The sequence below is a fragment of the Hyaena hyaena genome, unplaced genomic scaffold (assembly GCF_003009895.1).
Source record: "Hyaena hyaena isolate Hyena2069 unplaced genomic scaffold, ASM300989v1 scaffold_1622, whole genome shotgun sequence".
Lineage (NCBI taxonomy): Eukaryota > Metazoa > Chordata > Mammalia > Carnivora > Hyaenidae > Hyaena > Hyaena hyaena.
The window spans coordinates 187,645-207,179 of NW_024082262.1; the positions used below are offsets into that span (position 1 = coordinate 187,645).

The 19,535-nt window shown below is 34.4% G+C and overlaps 1 pseudogene; it reads right to left on the reverse strand.

The window, feature by feature from the left end:
• Nucleotides 1-2,945: 2,945 nt before the first annotated feature.
• Nucleotides 2,946-3,510, reverse strand: LOC120226220 (annotated as a pseudogene).
• Between the last annotated feature and the right edge of the window lie 16,025 nt (nt 3,511-19,535).

The window sequence follows — 19,535 nt, forward strand, 5'->3', positions numbered from 1 at the left end:
GAGATGATATTATCCATAACTCTGATTTTAATGTCCTTGTATATAGATTCTTGGAAATTATCCTGGGCCCCAGTGCAGCAGCATCTCTTGCCCTAATGCCCAGCTGACAACAGCTGCTGATGTCTACAGTGAGTGAAACCTATAACATGTTTCCTGATTTGTCAGGCTAATGGTGACCTTCCCTGCTCTGGCTATGGAGGCTATTACTCTTGCCATGTGGTACACACCACCTGGGCACCCTCTCCACACCTATGGCATTGTGGATAGTGCAGAGATATCACTGCTCCATTTCCTTCCCCTTCTCTAGGGCTCTTTTATCCAACTGGATATTCTTTGGTGTGAGGGGTCAGGTCCCAGCATAGCATATCCCAACTATCTGCAGCTTTCTTCTCTGTGGCTTAAAGGAAAACTAGAAAGTTCTGTGGAAAATGGGAAGTCTATTTTTGCCCTTTCTCAACTGATTATGCTACTGCCTTACATACCACCTGTGTAGCCCCATGTTGTAAATGGCATTCCCTTCAAAGGAACCTTGACATTTTCTAATATGTAGTTAGAAAAGTCAGAAGAAAACATTCTTGTTTTAGAACTCCGGAAAACGTATCTGGTGCTTCTACTGCTAGAACTATTATGCTGCGTACTGAGCAGAGAAGGGAAGAACCAAGAGAATGGATTTATCCTTCACTTTCTGTCTTTCCCAAGCCAAGTGCCCTATGGCAATGAGAATGGCTACTTTCATTTACATTTTCCTCAGTTTACAATTTGCTCTTCCCTATTCTGGGGCCAATATGTCAATATATATATAATGTCTTCAACATTATATTATCCAATATTTATTCAATAATATTCAATATTATATTCAATTATGTATATAATTATATATCATTCAACTACACACACACACACACACACACACACACACACAATGGGTTCTATTTCTCTGGAGAACTTTAATACAAGGTTTTGTGTCCTTGAGTGTCTGTTGATGAATCAAAGGTTTAATGAGATAGTGAAAGTAAGCATGTTTTCTAGCTCTAGGTTAGTATGACATGGGGTTATATGGGCCAGTATGTTGACCAACAGTGGACTCTGGCTGCCCACTTGGCCCACTAGACTCTAGTGCAGAATCTGAAAGGAAACACTGCTAATATTTTCTATGATAAAGAAGGATAGCCAAGTAGATATTTTATGCATCAATTCACTAAATCTCCAAAGACAATTTAATTTTAATGACGTTTATTGCTGAAGTCTGTAGTATAACATGATACGACTTAGGATCATGTCTTTCTGTGGGATTCTGGAATTCGTATTAAAGATCACTGGGAGTTTGGAAATGGCATCTATAAAATTAAAAGTTAATGGCTATGGCCATGTTTATTTGCCAAAGGCTTAGTTGGTGATGTAAATATATGATCTATTTCAGGTGGTTATACAGCATCTTAATAAATGCACTGACTCATGCTGTGATTTTAGTCACTTGACATGAGCTGTTTGGATTAAATCCTTTTCCCCCTGATTCAAAATAATTTTTTGTCTTATCTTTACTACCTTCTACAAATTTATGTAGACAGGCTGTGCAAAAGGTGAAAGGAGAATAAAGAAACCTCTTTTGTTTTAAAAATTTGCATTTTGTTCTGTGTAATGGTAAAGTTGTTCAGAGGTGGTTAAAACTGGAAAAGAACCTGAGTGAAAACGAGAAACAGCTGGGGGTATCCAGCTAAGTATTTTCTCTATAAATATCCACTGGAATTATTCAGGGAGAAAGAAGGCAAAAAACAGCAACAACGACAACAACAACAACAACAAAAACAAAAAGATTTGGAAGTTTGATATTCCAAAGGGCACTAGAAATCACTTAAAGCAGAATTCTTTCAAGCTAAAAGTAGAGAACATAAAGGTGTTAAGAAGGCAATTATCACCTGTAACCTAAATATCAATTAACTCTACGTGGAAACTAATGGACTCATAAACTCTGAAAGTGAATTATAGCATCCTCAAGGAAGGAAAATAGCATATTCATCCATTTATTCAAAAATTATTCTCAATAATTTAATTTGACAGGTAGTTGGGTTTCAATGACAAACTATGAGAAACTGGTAAGACACAAATAAGCAATGAAACACATGGATAAACAAGATACCCAAAGGCAATGGGAGGTAATGTAGGAGAAAAGAGCAGATGTTTAGATAGGGAAAACAGAAGTTCAAAGTGGGAAATCTTCCAGACAGGACAGTCAGGAAACACCTCTCAGTTTATGACATTTCATCTGAGATCTAAAGAATAAGAGGAATCATAGGGAAATTGTTCAGGCAGAGCTGAGAGTGGATACAAAGATTCAAAGGCTAGAAAATCTCCGTGTATTCAAAGAAGACAAAGAACAATTCAGCTGAAGAAAAACCGAGGGGGAAGCATAAAGGGTAGAAATCCAGACAAGAGTCAAATCAAGCAGCATCTTATAGACCAGCACAACAGAAAGCTATTGAGAGGTTTAAAATGGAGAAGTGGTATGATCATGAATGATCTTTAAAAAAGATTGGTTTTGTGGGAAAACAAAAGGAAGAAATAGAAAACTACTCATTAATTAGAAGACTTCTGGGAATAGAGATGGTATGGGGGTGGACTAGGAAGTGGCAGGGCAGACAAAGAAGAATGTATACAATAGACATGTATTTTGGAAGAAGAACTTAAAAATTTGCCTTTTGAGCAAATATAATTTAGAAGGAAAGGAATTAAGAATGATTTTGGTCTAGAGCAAGTAATGGTGCCAGTATGAAAAATGAAAAATATCTGGTAGGTGGAGAGGGAAATCAGTTGATCTGGTTGTTTTTTTTTGGTTTTTTTTTGTTTTTTTTTCAATAGAGGTCTTTCATTCATTTTTAAAATATCACAAATAGGTTTTAGGAATCATCCAGCATTTTGTGGTTTCCATATTGGACAACTTTTAAACCTTATTTATCAGCCTGTTAAACAACTCCTTTTTTGGAGGTATAGAGACCATCCAAATCTTTTCTAATAGTCTTGTTGTTAACTGTTGTGTCTTGCTGAATCAAAGCAGCTAAATTTGATACGAGTTCAATATAATTTTCTTTAAGAATTAATTCATCTTCTGGACTTGAAATACTGAATAAGCAATGCTCTATGTCATCTGAACCTTGTGAATATATTTTTCAACCCAGAAACATTTAATTTCAACAAGAGATCCATTCTAAATAACAAAGTTGATGGGAAGTGGTACAACTCTCTTCCTGTACAAGAAGCCCACTGTGAGTCCCTTGATCGTGTTCTATACGTGACCACAGATAACGTGAACAGCAGTCAGGTCCTTTCTATTTCCTCACCATTTGTCAAACTGTAGCCTCTTTTCATTCCAAGGATACTGAATTCTACACTGATGTGATGGAAGTCCCTCCAAAGAGTTCCTCCCAGATCCTTGAAAATAATCGTGCATCCTTTCAAAGTGATGTTGGCATTTTCTGGAATGTTGACAGTCTGATTGCTGAGAATGTTCTTCATCTCACAGTACATGTGGCAAAAAGCTCAAATGATCTGTTTTGAATGTATTATATTTGAATAGCCACCAGGGGAGATGTCAGGGAAAAAAAGCTGAATATATGTGACTAAAACTCAGAGAAGAGATCTGGACTGAAGATATGAATTTGGGAGTCATCAACATATAGGTAAATCACCAATAAATTAGTGATTTACATGATGACTCTATTGGAACACTTAAATTTACTAATTACAAAGAGCTGGCTAATGAATGTGTTGAAAAAGGTATGGCTCAGGTGATCAATGACAGAAAGAACTATCATAAAAACTCAGTAGTTCAGAGTTTTTACCTTCAAAATATATGCAGTGTCTGAATATTTGTCATTATCTCTGCTACTTCTGCCTTGATACAAGCCACTATTAATACTTGCTTATATTATTGCAATAACCTTCTAATTCAGAAGTGTGCACTGTTCTCTGTAAAGCATTGAATAGTAAGTATTTCAGGTACTGGAGGCCATTGGGTCCCCACTGTAAGTACATAACTCTACCACAATGTGAAAGCAGCCATCAGTAATATGCAATTGAATAAATGTGGCTGTGTCTCAATATTTGAAATGAAAATCAGAGCCTGTGATGTATCTACTTAAAACTGCTTGCGGGAGTTCCTGAGTCGCTCAGTCAGTTAGTTAAGGGTCCAACTCTTGATTTAGGCTCAGGTCAGATCTATCTCATGATCTGTGAGACTGAGTCCCATGCAATGTGATTCTCTCTCTCTCTCTCTCTGCTCCTCCCCTATGTTCTCTCTCTCTGTCTCTCTTTCTCTCAATAAACTTTAAAATAAAACAAAACAAAACTCCTTTTGTGTCCCATTTCACTCACAGCAAAAGCCAAAATTCTTAATAATACACACTGAATTTTTAAATAATATGTTTCTCCAATTTTGCTCCCTATGATACAGCCACATTGATTTTTCTGCTAATCTTTGAAACCGCCACACATATGAGGGCATCTTTTTTTCTATTTCCTCTGTTGAGAGAACTTGACAGAATTCATACAAGTGGAGAGCTCACTCTACCTTCCTCAGTCCCTGGTCAAATGTCACATTTTCAATAAAGCCTCTCATCTCTAAGAATTTACAATCACTTTCCTCCCAATATGCTCCACTCTCTTTTATTATAGAAATTGGCTCATGCAGTTAAGGAGACCAAAAGTCCCAGAATGTGCTGTCTTCAAGCTGAAGAACCAGAAAAGACACTGGTGGGATTCACTCTGAGTATAAAGCCTGAGAAGTAGGAGCTCTGATGCCTGAAAGCAAGAGAAGACTGATGTTTTAGATCAACTGAAGAGAGAGCAAATTCACCCTTTTTCCACTTTTTGGTCCCATACTGGCCTTCCCCAGATTGGATGATGCCTGCTTACATTGGGGAGGGCAATCTACTTTACTCAGTTCACCCATTGAAATGTTAATCTCTTCAGGAAACTCCCTCACAGAATCACCCAAAAACATGTTTTACCAGCTATCTGTGTACCCCTTAATCTAATAAAGTTGACATAAAAAAATTAACCATCATAGAGACAGAGGGGCAAAAAAGGGTATCAAAACTTCATGTAAAAAATTTAGAGAGACAAAACTTGAAAAATCACATTAAAAGTCTTCAATAACTTATATCACATGATATAATAATTTCTCTTCCCTGAACCTAGGCCACAAACCCTCTCTTGCCCTTCCCATGTTCATCTACAATGCTGCATTCAACACATATTTACTTATTAATCCTCAACCCTATAACAGAAACTTGTCTAGATTCTGGGATAAAGTAAGGAACAATTAAAACAAACTATCCTCAAGGATATTCCAGTATTCTAAGGGAATATATTCTGAGGCAGGACAAGTAAATAAGAAAATTAAACTTTTTAGCACACCAGCTGGTGATGGTGAAAATTTCTATGGAAAAAAATTAAGCTTTAGGAAAAGAGAATGGAGGTAAAATGAAGGTAAAAACAAAAGAATGTGCTGAAAGAGAAGAGGTATAAGAAGAAAAAAGCACTAATGAATGACTTTTTAGTTTTCTTTCTTTATTTTTTTTTTTGGCCTGGGCAATGGGAAGGACAGAGTATTGATTTATTTATTGCTTTTATAAAGATTGTGGGACGGACAGGTTTGGAGGGTTGAGGGTGTAGGTCATGAGTTTATTCTTTGAGACTGATCACACCTCACAATAGGTTTCCCTATTTGGAAGGCAGCCACACATCTAGAGTTCAGAAGAGAGGTCTGAGCCGGTGATATCAATTTGCACATTTTCAGCTTACAAAATTCATGTATGAGATCATAGGAGAGTAGTGGTTTTTTAATTTCTTTTTTAATATTTATTTATTCCTGAGAAAGAGCAACGGAGTGCAAGCTGGGGAGGGGCAGAGAGAGAGGGAGACACAGAATCTGAAGCAAACTCCAAACTCTGAGCCATCAGCACAGAGCCAGATGCAAGGTTCGAACCCACAAACCATGAGATCATGATCTGAGCTAAAGTCGGATACTTAACCAACTGAGCCACCAAAGCACCCTGCAAGTGACTATTTCTTTAACAAACTTACAGTATTACCCAACAGAACCACATGCACATAGTCATTTGTATACCACTTTCAGTTTACATATTAATCTCCTATTTTCTCCTATTATGCTCACAAATGAAATATATAGGTGAAATATTTTACTTAAGATAAGGAACTTCACTGACTTCTTTAAAGCATTCTATGAACTTATCCCTCTAAACTGTAAACCATTATTTTTGTTGTTGGCTACTCTCACTAGATCATCACACTACTGAGCATGCTAACTAATTTAGCTAGTATTTTAGAACTAATTTAACTGGTAATGTCCAAGATCTCCCTGTTTCAGGTACAAAAAAAAAAGTACTGAATGAATGAATGAATGAATGATTAGCAGTGCTAGAATCAGGGCTTGGGCTTTCTTACTTCATGTATGGTCTTCTCTCCACTACACCATGCTTCCTTTATGGTGACTTCACAAATATGTCAAAGAGGTAGAAGGATCCCTGGACTTCAGGTACAAAAAAACAAACAAACAAACAAACAAAAAACAAAAGGTTTACATACAACTCATTCTAACTGGACAATAGATAATTTATGAAATGAAAAGACTAATAAGAGCAAACCACAAAACAGTTCCACAAGGTTATTTTGAAAACAAATGCAGTAAAAAGTCACTGGATGTGTCTGAAAACAACATGGACAGGAGAAAGAAGAGATAGTTGGTAAGTCCCTTCCATGACTCTAGGACCATGTTAGGTTTTGATTCTTGAACCACTGGCATCAATACCATACAGGATATTTGTTAAGAACTCAGAGTTTGTAAACAGATGCTATCCCAATCTCTGAATCTCTACATCTAACTCCAGAACCTAAATTTTTAACTATTTCCCAGGTTCTTATTTACAGTCAGAATCTTGCTACTTAAAATGTGCTCCGGAACAGCAAGGACATCACTTGTGAATGTGCTAGTCATGATGCACATTCTTAGGTCTCCTCTCAAACCTACTGAAACCACAGTATGCATTTTAACAAGATTCCCAGGTGATTGGAATGCAAATTAAAGTTTAAGAAGCACTGCTCTTGAGAGTATCTTCTTATAAGCAGTGAAACATAAAGGAACTATTATTTCCCCTATTAGATAGTCTTTCTTTACACTTTCCTTTAATCACCCTCCAATATTACTTTAGAGTCCTACATGGAAAATTTAGCCATTAATTTACATAAGATGGAATTATGTAATACATAAAAACAAAATATGAGAAGAGGTAAAGACCTTGGAGAACATCTTTTTGAAACCCCTTCATTTTACAGATGCAGAAAATCAGACCAGAGAGGTCATTTGGGTTCACAAAGATAACTGATAACTGATGGCTAAGCCAAGAATATATGTCAGGCCCCCTAATTTTGTAATTCTGTCTACTATAATCATATGCTGCTGTCTTCCAAAAGAGTTTTACCCACAATTGGGATTTTACTAAAAATTTGGCATTTAACATATATGTTTTTTTTCAAAGCAAAGGCAAATAGCATGTAAGAAGTCCACTGTGTTGTCAAATGTGATCTCATCATTCTTTCTAAAAAGCGACTAATTATAAAACTGACTAGACTCCTCTGTAATCATGAATATTATTTCTTAATCGAATTCATTTTTCAGGATAATTACTCAAAATCAATCACTGTCGGTTTATAACAATAATCAGAGAGGAGTTAGAAAATATTGGGGGTTTGCAGGGTTCAATTTCTTCCCAACATAAGAAGATCAAATCAATCCAGCACTGGGAATTGCATTAACAACTATTTCTAAATGGAGTTTAGCTGCATCATTTTACATTCTAGGCCTTTTGGTCTCCAATGTTCAATTTTTTGTGTGTGGAAAAATATATGCACAGTGGATATAAGATGGTATTTTAGAACTAATTACAGCTCCTTTCAGCTTCCAAAAGGAGGTTTTCTTAGCACAAGCAAATGCCTTCCTTGTTTCTTTCTTTGCTTTTTATCTAGTCAAAGAGGAACGACAAGTAACTCAGTCTTGAATGATTCTCTTTTGAGTTGTAAAAGGGGCAAATAAGAAAGGAATGTGCCAGTAAAGCAATAATAAAGTGAATATACATATTAATGATGATGTACTCATACAGGATTTGTTTCTCAAATAAATAGCTTAAACTAGTCTGCATCTCCATCCTAACATGTGTGAAATCGTTTAGCATAGTGCCTAACCCAGGGGTTCTAAATAAATATTATTGTTGTTTTTATAACCCCTAAACCATAATATAAGCATTGCCCCCATGTTTTAAGTCAAATTTTTTTAAAGTCAGATTTTTAAAAGTCCATCTAACTTCTTCAGAAGAGAAAGCATTATATAACTCAGTATGTAAGTGTTTTTACTTAGAAATTGTGGAATTATGTCAGTCAGGACACAATTTTAAGAGAGAAACCCAATTGAGTGGATTCAGATTGTATACTGGAGAAAAAAACTGTGCTGACTCATGGTCCATCTGACACTGTTTTTCTGGCCAAACACTTCATTATATAAAGATTTCTTCTTTGGTATAGCTATTTGCTATTAAAATTGCTGTATCTTAGTGCTCACAGTGACCTCAAATGTCACAAGGAACAATGCAAGTACGGTGGGTTACCAAGTATTTATAAGAAACAGAGATGACTCAGTTGGTCTAAAATGGTTCCAGAGGAACTGATCTTGAGACAGCAATAGATATCCATTTGGTAAATATTTTAGCCTAACCTAAGCTTCAGTTTCTTCTCTAAACTGGGGATATAGATATATACTTTAGAAGGTTCATGAATGAGATTAATGTTATGCCAAAAGAAAGCAGGTGCCTGACTGAAGTTAGACACCCAGCACTACTGAGTTCCTTTATCCTTTTCACATTGTGGTCTCATGACTTTCTGTTCGTCTTCCTAAAAACAGCAAAACTATAGAATTTGGCAACATCCATTTTTAATTACATCCATCCAGTTCAATTTAATTTACATATCCAAGAGTAGACCAGCCTATAATGGTAGTTGAGTAATTGGCAATCAGGAGGATAGTACCTTTTGAATATTTCATCATATTACATCACCTCTATTTGTGCAAATATGTTTGGAATTCAGGCTAAAGGATACAAGAAATTTAATTTTAGGAGTCTCATTCACAGAGTAAATGATGACCAGAGCTTATATCTTGACCAGGGATTTTTCATGTGAAATCAATGGCCAACTGCCTTCTCAATGGAAAATATAAGGCTTAGAAGTACAACCTACTTGTAACTCTTCAGTGGTCACCAACAGTCTCAAATCAAAACCTGGTAAAAGTAGGTAAATAAGAAAAAATCCTCCAAGACTGCATTCATCCATTTTTCGATTTCATCCACACATATTTCGCTTAATTGAGCCAGGAGGATACAATATTCAATTGACGTTATAGAGCAATATAGGCTTTAGAATAATGACTCAGTCCAAAGTTCATCCTGGGAAATTTTGTTGCCTACAAAAATGGTGAAATGTATTACTGAGATCTTTGGGAGTCTGTTCTTAGGCTGTGTGAGCACCAAGAATTTAATTCAGGAAAACATTTTTCTTCTGCTTAGACTTTTCTTTGCTGCTGAAAGAGTTTCAATAGGATGTACTTAAATTTCTAGTATATCACAAAAATCAAAGCATATGGTGTAGAATTAGGAATGGATTTTAAGAAAAACATAATGATAGTCAAGTGAATTTAGTATGCATGCCTGCACTGCATTGGACATTTAAAAGCTTGAAAAATTGGCTATACCATAAATAGTGGTTTGATTGTACTGAGGTTCCACATGAAGAGAAGATGATCTAATTCTTACTAAGAGAGTAAAAAAACAAACAAAAACAAACAAAAATCAGTGTCATGAAAGAGACAACTTTTGGAAGATGAGAATTGTATAGTTTGTTAGGGTTGCTATAACAAAATATCACAGACTGGGTGGCTTCAACAACAGAAATTTATTTCTCACAGTTTTGGAGGCTGGAAATCCAAGATCAAGGTGTCAGCAGATTTACTTTCTCCTGAGAACTCTTCTATGGCTTGCAGATGGGGAATCTTCCTTGTATGTCCTCATGTTGTCTTTTCTGTATATACATGCTGCTAGTTCTTTTTCTCTTCTTCGGGATACTAATCATATTGGAATAAAGCCCTACCCTACTGCATTTATTTTAACTCAATCACCTTTTTGGAGATCCTATCTTCAAATAAAGTTACATGGATTAGGGCTACCCATATAACCTCATTTAACCTTAATTACCTCTTAAAAGTTTTTTTTTTTTTATCTCCAATTATGGTTACAACCTGTAGTACAGAGGGTTGAAATTTCAACATAAGAATTTAGGGGAGTGCATAATTCAGCCCTGGCATGTGGCCAGGAATTGGCTCTTGCTATAATATTACCACTATAAAACTGACTCTCTTTTATGAACAGTCACTTATAAAATTCTTGGGTGTTTTGTTCCATATCTGTCATTCTATCACTCTTGCAGTTCTTTATGTTGGCTATTGACAAACATAACATACTTTTGATGAACCTTCTTATTCTAAGATTTTTTTTTAATTCTTTACTTATAACACAGTTAATAGCTGAGCATGAGATTAAACAATACATTTGGTATCCAAGTCTCCTTAAAAATTTTTTATTGTTATTTTTTAATGTTTTATTTATTTCTGAGAGAGAGAGAGAGAGAGAGAGAGAGCAGGGGAGGGTCAGAGAGAGAGGGAGATACAGAATCCGAAACGGGCTCCAGGCTCTGAGCTGGCCATCAGCACAGAGTCTGACGCAGGGCTCGAACTCATGAACTGAGAGATCATAACCTAAGCTGAAGTTGGCCGCTTAACCAACTGAGCCATCCAGGTGCCCCATCCTTTAAATTTTTTGAGGGGCACCTGGGTGGCTCAGTCAGTTGGGAATCCGACTTCAACTCAGGTCATGAACTCAGGGTTTGTGGGTTTGAGGCCTATGTTGGGCTCTGTGCTGACAGCTCAGAGCCTGGAGCCTGCTTTGGATTCTATATCTCCTCCCGCTCTCTGTTCCTCTCTTGCTTGCTCTCTCTCTCTCTCTCTCTCTCAAAAATAAAGATCTTAAAAATTTTAATAAAAAAATTAAAAAGTAAAGAACTTTACTTTTTTACTTTACTTTTTACTTTTTACTTTATATTTATTGTTTCCAGAGGAAGATTAATTTAAAGGTTAGATATAGGGCAAATTCCTTAAAATATTTGCATTATGTTGACGGAGCAGAGCCATAAAACTAGTGTCATATGGACTCATGATGTTTCTCTAAGCATCTATGTAATACACATAGTCTGACACTATATCTATGATTCTCTCTTATAGCACATTACAGTGTAACAAGACAAGATGTGTCCTTTTGGGTTTCCCTTCATGCAAACTGGGTTTCCATTCTCTCAAAGACAAGAAAGGAGTTCCTTTGAATTTTCCAAACCAGGTTGCAAAACCTGTCCTTCAATTCTACTGTATTTTACCATACATTTCACTTTTAAATCTCTCTTTCACTCTTTTCCTATTAAAGATATTTACTACTGAAAAATTTTTATACAAGAAAAAGTCCAATTGCAGGAACAGGTTGAAGAACAACAAAGGTCAAGTTAAGGCTGTATAAGGAAAGATTTATAAAATTATCACAAGGGCGTCTGGGTGGCTCAGTCGGTTAAGCGTCCGACTTCAGCTCAGGTCATGATCTCACGGTTTGTGGGTTCGAGCCCCGCGTCAGGCTCTGTGCTGACAGCTCAGAGCCTTGAGCCTGCTTCAGATTCTATGTCTCTCTCTCTCTCTCTGCCCCTCCCCTGCTCACACTGTCTCGCTCTCTCTCTCTCAGAAATAAATAAAACATTAAAAAAATTATCACAAATATTTCAAGACAATTCACATCAAATATGACTTTGTAAACATCTATTTACTTATTTATTTATTTATTTATTTTTGCCAAGGATCAGGGATTTTTTTTTTTTTTACAAATAGTTTATTGTCAAATTAGTTTCCACATAACACTCAGTGCTCATCCCCACAAGTGTCCTCCTCCATACCCATCCCTCCCTCCCCCCCACATCCATCAGTCCTCAGTTTTTGTCAGCATTCAAGAGTCTCTCATGGTTTGCCTCTCTCCCTTTCCCCCACCATTTCCCCCCTTCTTCTCCCCCTAGGTCCTCTGTTAAGTTCCTCCTAATCCTCCTATACGTGCAAACATATGATATTTGTCCTTCTCTGCCTGACTTATTTCGCTCAGCATAACACCCTCAAGGTCCATCCATGTTGCTACACATGCCCAGATTTCATTCTTTCTCATTGCCATGTAGTATTCCATGGTATAGATAAACCACATCTTCTTGATCCATTCATCCGTTGATGGACACTTAGGCTCTTTCCATGTTTTAGCTATTGTGGAGAGTGCTGCTATGAACATTGGGGTACATGTGTGCCTATGCATCAGCATTTCTGTATCGGATCAGGGATTTTTTGAAGGGTAAGAAAATTCATTTTATTCTCTTACTTGTAAGTGGGTTATTTGGTTGGAAGCAATAGAAACCAACAGAAAAAAAATATTTGTAGGATACTATGCAGTTTACAGGATTGAAGAAAGAGATTAGCATTCAGTTCTAAGAAAGAGTAAAAGATCAGGAAGGCTCTGGCAAGCTTAATCTCTTAGAAATTGAGTATACAGAGAATAGAAATGCTACTATAATAGGAATTTATTAGATATTATCAGATAATATTAAGATACTGCAAAGATTTATGGCAGAAGGATGAGAAAATAAACAAGTCTTAACTAAAATGCTTTAAAATAATCTACTGTTTAGATCACTGGAAGTACAAGATGGAAGATAAAGAGAAAAGATTTATCATGCAGAAATTGTGCTAAAATAAGCACATCACTAAGATGGCTCAATGTTCTAAGATTTTATTCTAACTTTCAAATCATACTGACTAGAAATAAAGCTTTGAAAAGATTGCTAAAATGGACTAAACCAGAGCTCTATCAGTAATATTAAGAAATATATTTTTATAAAATAATAAACCATACAACAAATAAGACAAAATACAAGAAACAACATTATTCTTGGTTTCATTTACGCCATTAGGAACCTGTACCTCATTCTTCATAAAGCACAAGATGTTGACTCAACCAACAACTATCTATTAATGTAGAAACACTGAAGCTAGCCAATCATTCAAGTCCATCTACAAACTCTCCCCCATTTTATTATATTTAACATTTATATGATATTATCTAACTCAATACCATATAAAAGATATTACAAAGAACATATTGTATTTGAAATTAAAAAGTACATAATGGGTGACTATTGAGGAGAAAAATAGAAAGGTGGAATCAATGGGTCAAGATATTTAAAAATATAATTGAAGAACATTTCTGAAACTAAACAGTTCAACTTAAGGCCTTACAAGTATAAGTTAAAACAAATCATATAATATATGTTTTAAAAATATTTTCTTGGGGCGCCTGGGTGGCTTAGTCCGGTAAGCGTCCAACTTTCGCTTAGGTCATGATCTCGCGGTTCGTGGGTTCGAGCCCCGAGTCGGGCTCTGTGTTGACTGCCAGCTCAGAGCCTGGAGCCTGTTTCAGAGTCTGTGTCTCCCTCTCTCTCTGACCCTCCCCTGTTCATGCTGTCTATCTCTCTCTCTCCTAGAAATAAATAAAAATTAAAAAACAAAATTTAAGAATATTTTCTTTAGCTTCTTCCATAATAATATACAACTCCAGAATACAATATAATAACACCTAAAATATTCTGAGAGAGAGGATTGTAGCATAAGTAATTTAAATGTAAGCAATTTGTTTCAAAAATATAGTAACAAATAGGCATTCTCTAGCAAGCTTTGATACTGGGACTATAGCATGTATGAAAATTGTATTAGATGATCAGCTACATTAGACTAACATATTAATCAAATGGAAAAATCCTAAAATTGAGATACTATGGTGAATAGATTCTGGATATATGTAATTATAAAGCTAGTACTCAATAAAGGAGAGAATTAAGTTTTCATAACTGCAAAAATGTAGCAGAAACGTTGACAATTTAAAAATAAAAGTAAAGTTAAACAAAATATAGAGAGATGAAGGAAAAAGAAAAAGAAGTGAGATAATTTCCTCATCATATTTGTCAGGAATTGACTGTAGCTTAAACTTGAAATATACTATTACAAGAAACACACATAATGAACTCATAACCTAAAGGGTTTTCATAGTATTTCTTTTAGGATTAGAGAAATTTCTTTAGATGCTTAAGTCATTTGTTATAAAGAAATTTAACACCTTCAGTTTAACTTTATTTTCCTTTTATAAAGTATATTTTATTTAACGGCTAATATTAAACTCATATATAATATAATGTTAGTTTTTAAAATTTGTTCTATATATAGGCATTTATATTTTTATAGAGATTTTATAGAAATAACCAATGTTACTAAATTGTTAACAAACAACAATATTCAAATACTTCCTGTGTTTGTTTGTTTGTTTTTTCTTTCTCCATTGCATTTTCTGGGCTACTTTGAATTGTTTATAATGCTGTATATAATTTCAACAGAAGACAAAAGCCATCATTCCTTATAAAAGTGTACTCTGTATGTTAACATATATAGAGAGATGGAATATTTAAAATATTAACTTATAACAATATAAACTAGAGGGAATAATTGTACCTATCTTGGAGGTGACATGAAGATTAATTGTAAGGACTTAGAATCATTCCAAGAACATAGTAAGCATGCAGTGTTCCATTAACTTTTCCTTCAACTAATCACATTTATACTAGTAGAGTTGAGATTTTTACTTAAACGAGCATTTGATAAATTATAATTTTCAAATACTGCTATTACATGTTTATTTCTTCTCCTCGAAAATGGAAATAACTGTAACTACTGAAGCATTGTTGTGAGGGTTAAAGGAAACCATTAGTTAAATGCAGATGCTGGGGTGCCGTCTAGGGTACCTCTTTAATTGAGTCAGTCTTACACAATTGTACCCACCCATAATTAAATATGTGTTAGGGCTAAAGTATTGCACTAGGGACTCCAGACAGTGGTGGACAAGACAGATTGCTCAGAGACATTCAAGGTTTCTCATGAATAGTTAAAATTTTGAATGGTAAATCTCATCATATGCAATTTCTAATATCCTGATATTAAATATATTCCAATGTTGGTTTTAAAATAATTTAAATGTTTAAGCTACATTTTATTAAACTCATTTGTATGATTGTATAAATTAATTCTGACATAATTTCCATTCATAATTTATCAAAAATGTCAATAAGTTTTTAATATTCAATACTGATTCAAATAGAGTTTTGATCTAAATCCTCATATGTTCCAAATCATTTCTTTTGGGAGACTATGAGGCTATGCTAAAGAAAAAGGAGTCGTAAAGTGAAGAGATCCTCATTGCCCAAAACTCCAATGACTTTGCAATACAAACTACTGTGTATTCTTACTACAATTTAATTACTTTTTGACAAATTCTCCTAGTGTTTTATAAATTAATAAATTATTTTAATTAAAGCAATGCATTTCTTTAGTAAAAGGGCATTATAATATACTGGCTTTGAAAATAATAAATTACCAAATTTATAATGTCAGACACACAAAAATCCCATAATGAACACATTCCCTAAAAATTATCTGTTTAATAAGGAGTACAAATCACTATCCAGTATAGTCCTTTAAGGGCCAAATTTTAAATTATCTCTAAGATAGGTAATTTTTAGATAAAAAGTTGAAGATTAAAGCTAAATATTTTCAAACCCTCAAACATATAGTAAGAATATTATGTTTTAATGCATGAGTCTTAAATGTTTAATAATAATAATTTGCCAGCTTTATGCTATAAATAATTCACACAAATGCTTTATTATATAAACAGCAATTTAGGGAGATGATGTTACTTTTTGTAATTATAATTATCTACTATATATTTTAGTATTGAGTATGCTTATAAGTATAAAACTTATAGATTAATTCTGAAATGTTATCCCAATAAAGTAAGTTCATCCTTGAGAGGAACTGATCAGAATGATAGCCTGGTTTTAGTCAAAATGTGACTCCAAGTCATTATAGAAAAGTGATACTCCCCTTGGTTAGCCAAGAAGGTGTTGAAATTGGGTAACCAAGAGATTTTCTGTTAGACGATCAGAAAATCAGGAACATGCAAAGCAAACAGCAAAATGTCTTGTCACAACGGGTAGGTAGTATTGTGGGGATTAAGCCAGTGATGAAATTGCTGAAAGGAAATCTTTATCAAAATGTTTCAGCTGAAAGAAAAACACAGCAACTAGAAAGGAAAGCAGGTAGTAAAAACTCCTCTGAAGCAACTTTACTGCCTCCAGAAGGAAATGTTTTCACTGTTAAGGAATTTTTACCAAAATCTACAGACTAGAAAATGTTCAGCATTCTCAAACACCTCCAGTGAGAACACACACAAACACACACACACACACACACACACACACACACACGTAAAGATTTTCTAAATATCAATTCACAAAACACAAAATCTTCAAATAAATATGCTAATATCTTATAATTACCACACATGTAATCTTTAGGATTTAACATGAAAATTCAAAAAAGATTTTCCTCCAAGAACTTTCTTTTATTGTTTTTTTTTTTTTTATGTTTATGTACTTATTTTGAGAGAGGTAGCACATGTGCGCAAGCAGGAGAGGGGCAGAGAGAAAGAATCCCATGCAGGCTCCACACTGTCAGTATAGAGTCCAATGTGGGGCTCAACTCAGGAACTGAGTGAGATCCTTAACTGAATGAGCCACCCATTCGCCCCCCTCCTCTAAGAATGTTCATTGAGAGTGTTAATGAGAAATTATTCTAAAGAGAAAACTTAAATAGTCAACAAAAGGCAATTGGATAAATTAATTACAGTATGGCCATGGAATCATGAGATCTCTTTTGGAAAACTCCAGTGGATTGTATCCTCTTTAATCTCATCTATTTTCATTCTTCTGAGATGTTTTTCTCTTCAGTTCTTTTAAAAACCAGTTCTTTATCCTATGATATTTAACAAACTTCTAAAAATCTAAAGAATTTATCTTTTTCTTTTCTCTCGAATACCCCTTCTTCCTATTCAATCCTCAAGATTATACTTAAATGCCCTTTCTTTTATTAATTCTTCTCTGAATTCACAAGTTCCGGTTAAGTACTCCTCAGATGCATTCCTAAAGCACAATGAATCCTTGCTCTTATCACCCTTATAATACAATGTTATTTTTAAAAAATTTTCTGTATTGTTCGTTAGATGCTAAGCTCCCTGAGTAAAGCCATTATCTGTACTTTATTCAATGCTATATTCCAAGTGCTTGTTATGTAGTGAGTATTAAAATATATGTTTAAATAATAATTACTAGACCTTTTAATAAGTAAATTGAATGTTTACTATTCATCTAATAAATAATATATCAGATTTTGTTCTATCAGCCTTAAAAAGGAAGAGCTACTAACCTTCCCACCAAATGTAAACTTTGAAGAATACAAAATCATTTATATGGAATCACAGAAGAGAAGCTAAACCACTAAAGATTTGAGAGACAAAAGTCCTAGAGAAAAAAAGAAAAATGTACTGAAGAGGGTCCTCTATTCACCACTGCTTTTTCCCTTGGGGCATTTTTTTTTCTAATTTTTATTGCAGGGCATAGAGTTCAAACAGAAAGTTATAGCTTAGAGAAAGCAGTCTTACTTTGTTAGGAAGTCAAAAACTGGAGTTCAGGGCTCCAATGAAGCAAGAAGGAAGGCAGGTGCTAAGATCATTCTCAATATAAAGAGACAATAAAGCTAAGAGTCTAATATTTTATACAGTCTCCTCAAGGGATTTGGGGATACCTAAGCTGCACATGCATTGGGTAAGTGCTTAAAAAGCAATCATTAACAGGCTAAAATCTCATTTTAGAAATATTATAGTGTTAATTAGACATAAATTAGAGTTTAAGGTCCACCAACAAAGAAGAGTATTTCTAAATGCTTTTAAATGAGATTCTAGAATCATCTGTCACTAATTGGATAAAGATAATTTTCCTACAAGGAGGAAATTAAATTCTTTTCTTAACAGATATATTCAATCCCTATTCTTCAAAGATTTCATATTTGCAAATTTGTCTCCTCACTAAAATTTATCTGTAGTCCTCCAAAAATCAATACTTAGATTTTTTTTTTTTTTTTTTTTTTACAGTCAGGTTGAACGTGAAGAGAGTGATGAAAAATTTGACTTGCCTGGGTGCTCATGTTTTTTGCTGATGTCGAACAGGTGACACTGTCTCCTTGTTTCAGTTCTCATACTGTAAACAATTCTCTATTTTGTGATATATTTAGTGCCAAACTTTTTGCATTTTTTTTTCTTTTTGTGTGATTTCATTGTTTAAAATAAACTCAAAGCATAGCACTGAAGTGCTGATTAGTGTCCCTAATTGTAAGAAGGCTATATTCGCCTTATGGAGAAAATGCACATTAGATAGGCTACACTGAGGCATAAGTTATAGAGCTGTTGGCCAGGAGTTCAATGTTAATGCATCAACAATACATATTAAATAATGTCTCCTTAAATAGAAACACACATAAAACAGGGTTATATTTGATTGGTGATGAGAATATGTGACCAGATGCTCCTAGGAACCTAATCCTGTGTTTCCTCTAGGAACACTGGTTCAATATTCACTAGTCCAGTGACTTTATAACATATATATATTACACACACATACACACGCACGCACACACACACACACACACACACACTAAAATAAGACCCTTAGATAATCCAGATATTGGGGTTATCAGAGAACAGAGAACATAATTTAATTTAGATTTTGTTATGAATATTAATATGTCATGATAATAGTAATAAATACTCTGTAATCCATACAATACTCAGTGCCACAATAGTATGTAAAGTTCTTATTGTCTTATCAACTCTTCATTTGACAGTTTAGATGATAGGACCTAAAATTACTTATTAATACATACCTAAAATAAATAAACAGATACAAAGTGTGACTGAATAGCTAGAATCTATACATATAAATTAAGTGGAAATTCTGAGATTGAAAAAAAATAATAATCAATAGATGTATTTAAGAGCAGACTAGCCTAGCAGAAAAAAAAAGGCAATTAGGTAACTGAAAAGGTGATGAGTAGAAAACACCTAGACTAAGGCAAATACATGAAAAAGAAAAATGGAAAATACAAAAAGAGTGAAAGAAAGACACAGGAAATAATAAAAAGATTAAATATATCTTCAATTGAAGTGCAAAAAACAATGAGAGAGAATATGAGGCAGCATCAGTATTAAAAGAAGTATTAGTCAAAATCTTACACAGATTGATAGAGTATATCTTGTCACAAATTTTAGAAGCACTTTGAACTCCAAACATGACTGGTAACAACAACAACAAACACAGGTACATCATAGTAAAAACTGCTATAAACCAAAAAC